This window comes from Podarcis cretensis, assembly GCF_951804945.1.
Source record: "Podarcis cretensis genome assembly, chromosome: 10".
NCBI classification, from domain to species: domain Eukaryota; kingdom Metazoa; phylum Chordata; class Lepidosauria; order Squamata; family Lacertidae; genus Podarcis; species Podarcis cretensis.
This window is the reverse complement of record NC_137179.1, coordinates 29,998,618-30,006,745: the sequence shown is the minus strand read 5'-3', so window position 1 is coordinate 30,006,745 and position 8,128 is coordinate 29,998,618.

The window sequence follows — 8,128 nt, the reverse complement described above, 5'->3', positions numbered from 1 at the left end:
AAAGCAGGCAAGGGAAGGGGGGAGAGAGTGCAGAGGGAAATTGAAGGGGTTGTTGAGAGAAAGAGAGAGCCCTTATCAAACTTCCAATTCATGGGTCTCCCATTCCGTCAGCACACTGGTGTTATTGTTCGGCCGTTGTGTGTCAAACTTCTTCTGCCCTCCCCCGCCCAGTTCTGCTCTACTGTATAGAAATATTTAATTGTGTGAGACCCTCCATTTTTCTCCTCAGGCTGCTTTGGGACAACACTAATTTTGTGCCCCTAAGACAGGAGACAAACAAAACAGCTGCCACCTTCTTATTTAGGCACTGCTGTGAAGATAGTGACGGCACATGCATACCTGTGCATGCAAGTTCATTCAAATGTTTAGATGAGATAATGAAGGGCTAAGGGGGCTTGGGGGTTTGATGTGGAACACCTTGAGATTGGTTTGTCTTTTCATATATGGATTCCACTTACCAGTTTCTCTTGTGATGGACCAGTCTTCCACATGGTTTAGACCTCTAATCCAGGCATAGGCAAACTCCGGCCCTCCAGATGTTTGGAACTACAATTCCCATCATCCCTAGCTAACAGGACCAGTGGTCAGAGATGGTGGGAATTGTAGTCCCAAACATCTGGAGGGCTGGAGTTTGCCTATACCTGCTCTAATCATTAGCAGGAAACTACTATGGCTGAAATTGTGACACCATTTATATAGGAGTACGCCCCCTTGAATTCAGTAGGACTTACTTCTGAGCAGACATCAGGGAGGGAGCCTTGGTGAAACCATTTTCTTCCTGATGAGCTACATTTTGGGTAGGGCAACTGTATGGTCCAGTCAAGTATGGTCCGCCATTATGCTGGAGCTTACATACCACTATAAATATACCAGCTGTTTACTTTGTGCCAAGTGGTAGGTTGGATGACTAACTTTGCTATGGGTACAATGCATAAATACAAGAGCAAGCTCATAGGCCTGGATGGAGAATGTGTAGTCCTTTGGATGTCCCATCATTCCTGAGTCTTGGCCGTGGTGGCTGAGGCTGATGGGAGTCTGAGTCTCCAACATCTGGCAGGTGACCACAGGTTCTCCATCCCTGTCATAGGCAACACAGTTAATATGGCTAGCAGCTTAGTTAAATATTGCCCCTTAGGTGAGCCAAAGAGACACAAACTGAGCAAGGGAAGCCTCCTCTTCCTCTTCCTCCTGCTGCTTTGCGCACTGCTACAGTTTCTTGGTGTGGAGAAACATGGGGCGGTGCTATGGTTGCCAAAAGAGGCTTCATTCTCCTGTCTCCAGTTCTCTCTCTCTCTCCCTGAGGTTTTTTTAAAAGGAGCTCCAGGCCAGAGCTTCCAATGGAAAAATGTCTAAGGCTGACACTGACCATAGTGCAGTACTGAGTTTCTCATGGCTCCAACATTCACCCTGGAAGAAAGCGCCCTTTGTCAAGGTTGGAAAAGATTGCCAACATAGCTGAGCAGCAAGTAGCAATGCTGAGAAGTTTATCAGAGTGCTTTCTCTCTCTTGCCTTCCCTTTTGTAACCAGCAGAGACTTCTCTTGCTCACATTGAATGCTCTTCGTAGTCTTCACCTCCCAGTGATCTTGTTCATCTTTGTCAGGATTCTGAACGTCTCTTCTACCATTTGTATCCTAAAATCTTCCAAACTGTCTTTTGTAACTCCATGCCACATTCTGCTTTGCTGGTGCTACATTCTCCATGATCTTGCTATAAGCCACTGCACGCTTTCTTATCTCCTCCCAGAACAACTGCATTTCATCCACCGTTTTTATATTTTATTATTAGATTCTTATCCTGCCCTTCCTTTAGGGAGCACAGAGCATACAAGCCCAGCCCCTTGCAACAACCCTGTGAGGTAGGTTCGACTGAGTGACTGGTCCAAGGCCACCCAATGAACTTTGTGGCCTGAGTGGAGATTTGAACTTGGGTCTCCTGATACAACACTCTAACAACCTATTCTATTTTATGCACATTTATACTGTTTTTCTGCCCTAGCAAGCACCCTCAAAACAGTTTACACAAAAAAACAAACAATACCATAAAAAACCCCAAAACAATTAAAAGAATTAAAACCTTGATCATCAATTTAAAATCAGTAAAGCCACATGAAGAACTTTTGCACAGCCTGCCTAAATGCCAGCAGGTATTTAGTCTCACCTCCGCTGGGAGAAAATTTCCCAACTGCGGTGCTGCCACAGAAAAGGTTCTGCCTTGTGTTTCTGCCTACCAATTCTCTTTTGATGGTGGAATCTATAACAGGGCCTGTGAAGATGGTCTCAGCCAGCAGGCAGGTTCCTGCTGAAAAAGACAGGAACCCTGGCTCTCCAAGCAGTCATTTGTAACTCCAAATCTTTATTTCATTTTCATTTCATTTCATTTCATTTCATTTCATTTTTCACCAATTAGTACATTTGCCATGACTGTTGGGATTGTGTGTCCCATTCAGAAAACGCTATCAAGGCTCATCTATTACATCCACTTCAAAGAGAGACTTGTGCTTTGAATTTTGTTTACATGTCAGTTACTATCAAAATCAGCCAAGACATAAGAGGAAGCTCATTATCCTTTTTAAAAATAAAAATAAAAATCAGCCTGTAGAAATTTATGTTTCGGACATGGGCTGAGATAAATGACAGGACTGGTTTCCATGGTGCACCTATCACGTGAATGTGCTGCCATGTGATAATATCTCCCTGTTATCCCTGAAACATGTCCTGCCAGTAATAATGCCTTTCTTTTTCATCGTGTAAGGAGTTTCCATGCTAGCACCAGCCCAGAGAACAACTCTTAGCCATAGCATGGACGATCCTTCACACCCTGAGGCATTAGGACTTATTTGTGGTGCTACAGGGCTAGTCTACACAGGACGACTGCAATTCAGAAGTGCCTCTGCTTGACAGAAACATAGAAGGCTGCCTTGGGCCAAAATGTACCATTGCTCAGGGTTGTCTACACCAGGGATTCGCAACATGGTGCCTCTGGACTGGACTACAACTCCCACCATCCTTGTCCATTGGACATGTTGACTAGGGTTGATGGGAGTGGCTGTCCCAGAACATTCAAGGGTTTCAGGCTGTAAGATGCCAAAGACTGAACCAGCCCCTGGTCATTATAACATCATTTCATGAAGCATCTTCTCCATGCCAGTACCACTACAAATCCCCTAAACGGGATGGTGGTGGTGCAAGTTTCATGTTATGTGAGGAAGCACCGTACACTTTGGGATGTGGGTGGCGCTGTGTTCTAAACCACTGTGCCTAGGGCTTGCCGATTGGAAGGTCAGCGGTTCGAATCCCCGCGACGGAGTGAGCTCCCATTGTTCGGTCCCAGTTCCTGCCAACCTAGCAGTTTGAAAGCACGTCAAAGTGCAAGTAAATAAATAGGTACCACTCCGGCAGGAAGGTAAATGGCGTTTCCATGTGCTGCTCTGGTTTCACCAGAAGCGGCTTAGTCATGCTGGTCACATGACCCAAAAAAAGTGTCTGTGGACAAACGCCGGCTCCCTCGGCCAGTAAAGCGAGATAAGTGCCACAACCCCAGAGTCGTTCATGATTGGACTTAACAGTCAGGGGTCCCTTTACCTTTACCTTTTTACCATACACTTACCAGTGCTCCCCATTCAAATAGCAAAGGGGTGAGGGGAGTCCTTCATACAAAGGCATTTCCAAATGAAAAGAATGAACTAGGCCAGAGATAAACGCAAATGAGCTCTTTATGCTTAACTGAATTACTTGTTTACCATCTGAACATCCAGATTCCTGTGACGGTATAGAGTTAGTACTAGGAAGATTCTCACTCCCCACTTTTTTGCCTCTGTTTATTTCCTGTAATAAATATCACATTAATTTGTGACTCTGCACGATTCATCACATTCGTTACTTTCTATAAGTTTTATGAATATGCTATCCTTTGGGGGTGGTAATTAGCCAGCCAAAAGAGGGTTTATGAAGTAAACAAGTTGCATGCATCCCTTGTCTTGTGGCATAATAAATCACTCCATGTTTGCACCCCCAGGTTTCCAGAACACATTGGTTATGGAAAGTTTTCTGGCTGCTGGATTCAGAACTTGAAGGGATACATGTAACTATTAAGAGTTGCAGGCAGGGCCTGGTCTTGTTGTTCTGAGACCGCTGTATTCCTCTCACAGAGCTACAATTCCCAGGGTGGTTTAACAATAAATTCCTCTTCACAGGAAACTGAGGGGAATAGGGGTCTCAGAGCCCTTAACAAACTGCAGCTCCAAGAATTCTCTGAGGGAAGAATTGACGGTTTGAAGTGTCAGCACATCACTTTAAATGTACCGTGTTAATGTGGCCCTTGTCTTTCACCCCAAGCAGCAAAATGTCTCAGGATGGCCCTGGCTGTTGGAAAGAGAAACAGGCAGATGTGGTTTCCCCACCATACTGCCATAGCACTATGAGTTTCTCTCAATTTTTCATATTTCCAACCTTAAGTTCAGTATACCACATTCCACATTGATTTGCAATTTTTAAAAAAATCCTCACAAAAATTCACCCGTGTTTTACTGCAAACTTCTCCCAACATATACAGTACCATTTTTCTGTGAAGCAATTTCCCCTAATATACATTTGCATGTTAGTTTCATTAATATACATATTTTTATGCAAACTTTATCCTTGTATTTTCCTTTTTGAACATATTGCTTGACTGAAAATCTGCATCACAAAATTTGGAGAAATGGAAATTTGGAAAGGAGCTTTGTTCCAAACTGAATTGTATTTCCCCCTGCCATTCCTATGCCACACTGATGGAAGAAGCCACATCTGGTGGAATTTTCTCCAGGCCATGCAACATTATGGAGGAAGACAGACAGTAATATAAAAGCAGAATTGTTAAGAATTGTAAAGACCATAATCTAAAAACAGAGATCATAACAAATTTTGTTCAGGTCTTGAGTTTGCAGCTGAGGAAGACATGTATAGCAGCAAATGAAGCACTGGAGGGCCACAGCTTCTATGCTTGAAGAGAGAATGTCCATCTTTTTAAAAAGAATCCATTCAAAGGTGGCTTCCCAGAGTGGCTTGAGCAACCCAGTTAGATGGGCAAGGTACAAACAATATATTTTCCCCCTGCTTCGAGACTGCAGAAATATGGGCTCCCCCATATGACCTGTTTACTGAGCATCCATCCTGATTTGCTTGCACAAAACTTACGGTGAGGTTAGACCAGGGGTCAGCAAACTTTTTCAGCAGGGAGCTGGTCCACTGTCCCTCATAGCTTGTGGGGGGCCGGACTATATTTTGAAGAATAAATGAAGGAATTCCTATGCCCCACAAATATCCCAGAGATGCATTTTAAATAAAAGGACACATTCTACTCATGTCAAAACATGCTGATTCCCGAACCGTCCACGGGCCGGATTGAGAAGGCAATTGGGACACATCCAGCCCCTGGGCCTTAGTTTGCCTACCCCTGGGTTAGACAGTGCCTGGTATTTATTGAGCATTCAATGTGATTTGTTTGTGGGGAGGTTATACAGCAATGAGTGTTCATCCTGCTTGCTTGTGGGATGTTTATATGTCTTCCTGTTAGTCACTTGTTAACCCGACTCTTTTTAGTGCATGTTCCTGTCACCTTCCTAACCGTAAAAATTCTATTGTCCATATTCAACCAACCTGTTGCATTAGCTTCTCCTAGCACAAGGTGGATTCCTTCCCTCTCTTCCTGCTAGGTCTTCTGCCGGCAAGTCGGTGTCTCACTTACTCTTTCTTTTTCATCTGGAGGCCAGCAGAAACTCTGCACCTGGGCTCTGGGGTTTTATGTTTGGCGGGTGGGCTGCATGCCTCTTTCCCATTGTTTGCTGCTTGCTCTTCCCTCCACCCTAAGCTGAATATTACCCTGACACGGGAACAATCAGGCCAGTGTTTCCAAGCCATGGTGATATCCCTGTGGGACCAGGAGACAACCCCCTTTTCCACTCCCCGAGGCTGCTCCTTGGTCTGGAGGCTTTTCCATCTCTCACACTGGCTCAAAGAGCTCTAACAAGGGGGAAGTGGGCACTTTGCAAGCTGAGTTTATGCGATACAATTCCATCGTCCAAAAGTATGCACTGGGGATCATTCATTATTCCCTTGGGTAGAAGTTACCAAGCTCTGTTTGTTAATTGATGGGTTGCTGCATGGTTCATAGCATGATCCCAAAGGGTCCTGTTTTTAAATGGCAATCAACTCTGTGTGGCTCATTACATTCTCTGAAGGAAATGAATACACAACTATTTGTGCCAAACGTAGCAGGACATTATATTCATAGAGGTATGGGCTCCACTAAACATAGGTAAAGGTAAAGGGACCCCTGACCATTAGGTCCAGTCGTGGCTGACTGGGGTTACGGCGCTCATCTCACTTTATTGGCCGTGGGAGCCGGCGTACAGCTTCCGGGTCATGTGGCCAGCATGACTAAGCCACTTCTGGTGAACCAGAGCAGCACACGGAAACGCCGTTTACCTTCCCGCCGGAGCGGTACCTATTTATCTACTTGCACTTTGACGTGCTTTCGAACTGCTAGGTTGGCAGGAGCTGGCACAGAGCAACGGGCGCTCACCCCGTCACGGGGATTCGAACCGCCGACCTTCTGATCAGCAAGTCCTAGGCTCTGTGGTTTAACCCACAGCGCCACCCGCATCCCCCATTAAACGTAGTTACTAGTTAAAAGAATTTAGGGTGCAATCCTATACTCATGTGAAGCCTCATGGAATTCAATGGGACTTTCTTCTGAGCTGGCATGTACAGGAATGCACATGTTAAGACACATGTGGTAATTGATATACATTCTCAATAGGGTTCCATTTTGATAAAACATTGGATGCTCATGTGAAAGCAGATTCCTAGAGAATTGGAGTCCAACAATATATGGATACTCCTGCCTTAAACCATTGTCAGAGATCATGCCTACAGCAGTAGAAGATGCAAGAAGCAGCTCCCACGCCCATTATTCCAAGAGTGGACTTGGTGTAGCAAGCAGAAGTTTACTCTCAGTCCCACCCTCCAGTAGCAAGCAGGAGAGGAAGACAGGTGAAATGACCCCTGGAGCACCTGGCCTGGATGGGAGATAAAACCAGCCACATCACTCTTTCCCACTTTTGACTCTGTAATGCTACAGCTATGATTTCTGGATTAACATCCGGCAACCTGATCAGCTACAGAGTCCTCGGAAAGTGGCACTGATTGCCGCTTAATTAATTAATCACCCATTATTAGTGACCAAGCCATAAGAAAACAAAGATCATAGCAAGGGATGGGGGAGAAATTTGGTTCAGTTCACATTTTAATGCAAAACAACCTAACTTGCATTTCCCAAAACAATCCTTCCAAATCTGCCCTTCTCAAATTCTTATGGTGCAGTTGCAGAAGAACACATGGAATTGACATTATACTTTTCCAACTGAGACATGTGGCTTGAAACCTTGTTCTCCAAGGATGAGATAGACATCAATTTTACACGCACATGCACACACACACACCAAATATATTTATTTTTATTTTATAAATTTCCTGTCTTTATTTCAGAGGATAGAGATGTTTTATTTTATATACATCCTTCATTACTGTGAAAATCTGGTTCCAACCCTCAATCCATTAGCAATACTGTTGTTGTGAATGTGTTAATGTTTGTGCAACTGTCACAAGCACTAGTTGCACAGTGCCTAAGATATCACTTATGACAAGGGAACAAAAAATATTGTTTTAGAGAGTTTTCATTGGAGGGAGAGGTGTTAAATAATCTGTTCATAATTTGGGGAGAACTCTTCTATCTTTCCGCACAAATGCTCATATTGGAATGGGCAATTGTTGTTTCTCCAGGTTTCTCATTTTTTTCAGTCTTAAGTTCAGTTCTCCACATTTCTACACCAGCATTTTAGTGTGGATTTGTTCTAATCTGCACATTTTCCTATGCAATTTTGGCCAACGCGCACATTTTTGCAAAGCAATTTCCCCTAATATAATGCATTGGGCATGTTGCTGTCATTAATATATGCAATTTTTAGACACACTGTACTTTAGTACATCCATTTTTGGACAAGTAGATTGGCTAGAGAACTTCATTGCAAAATTCAGAAGATTGCAAATTTCAAAGGATTGTGGTGTTTTGGTTGACATATAATTTTG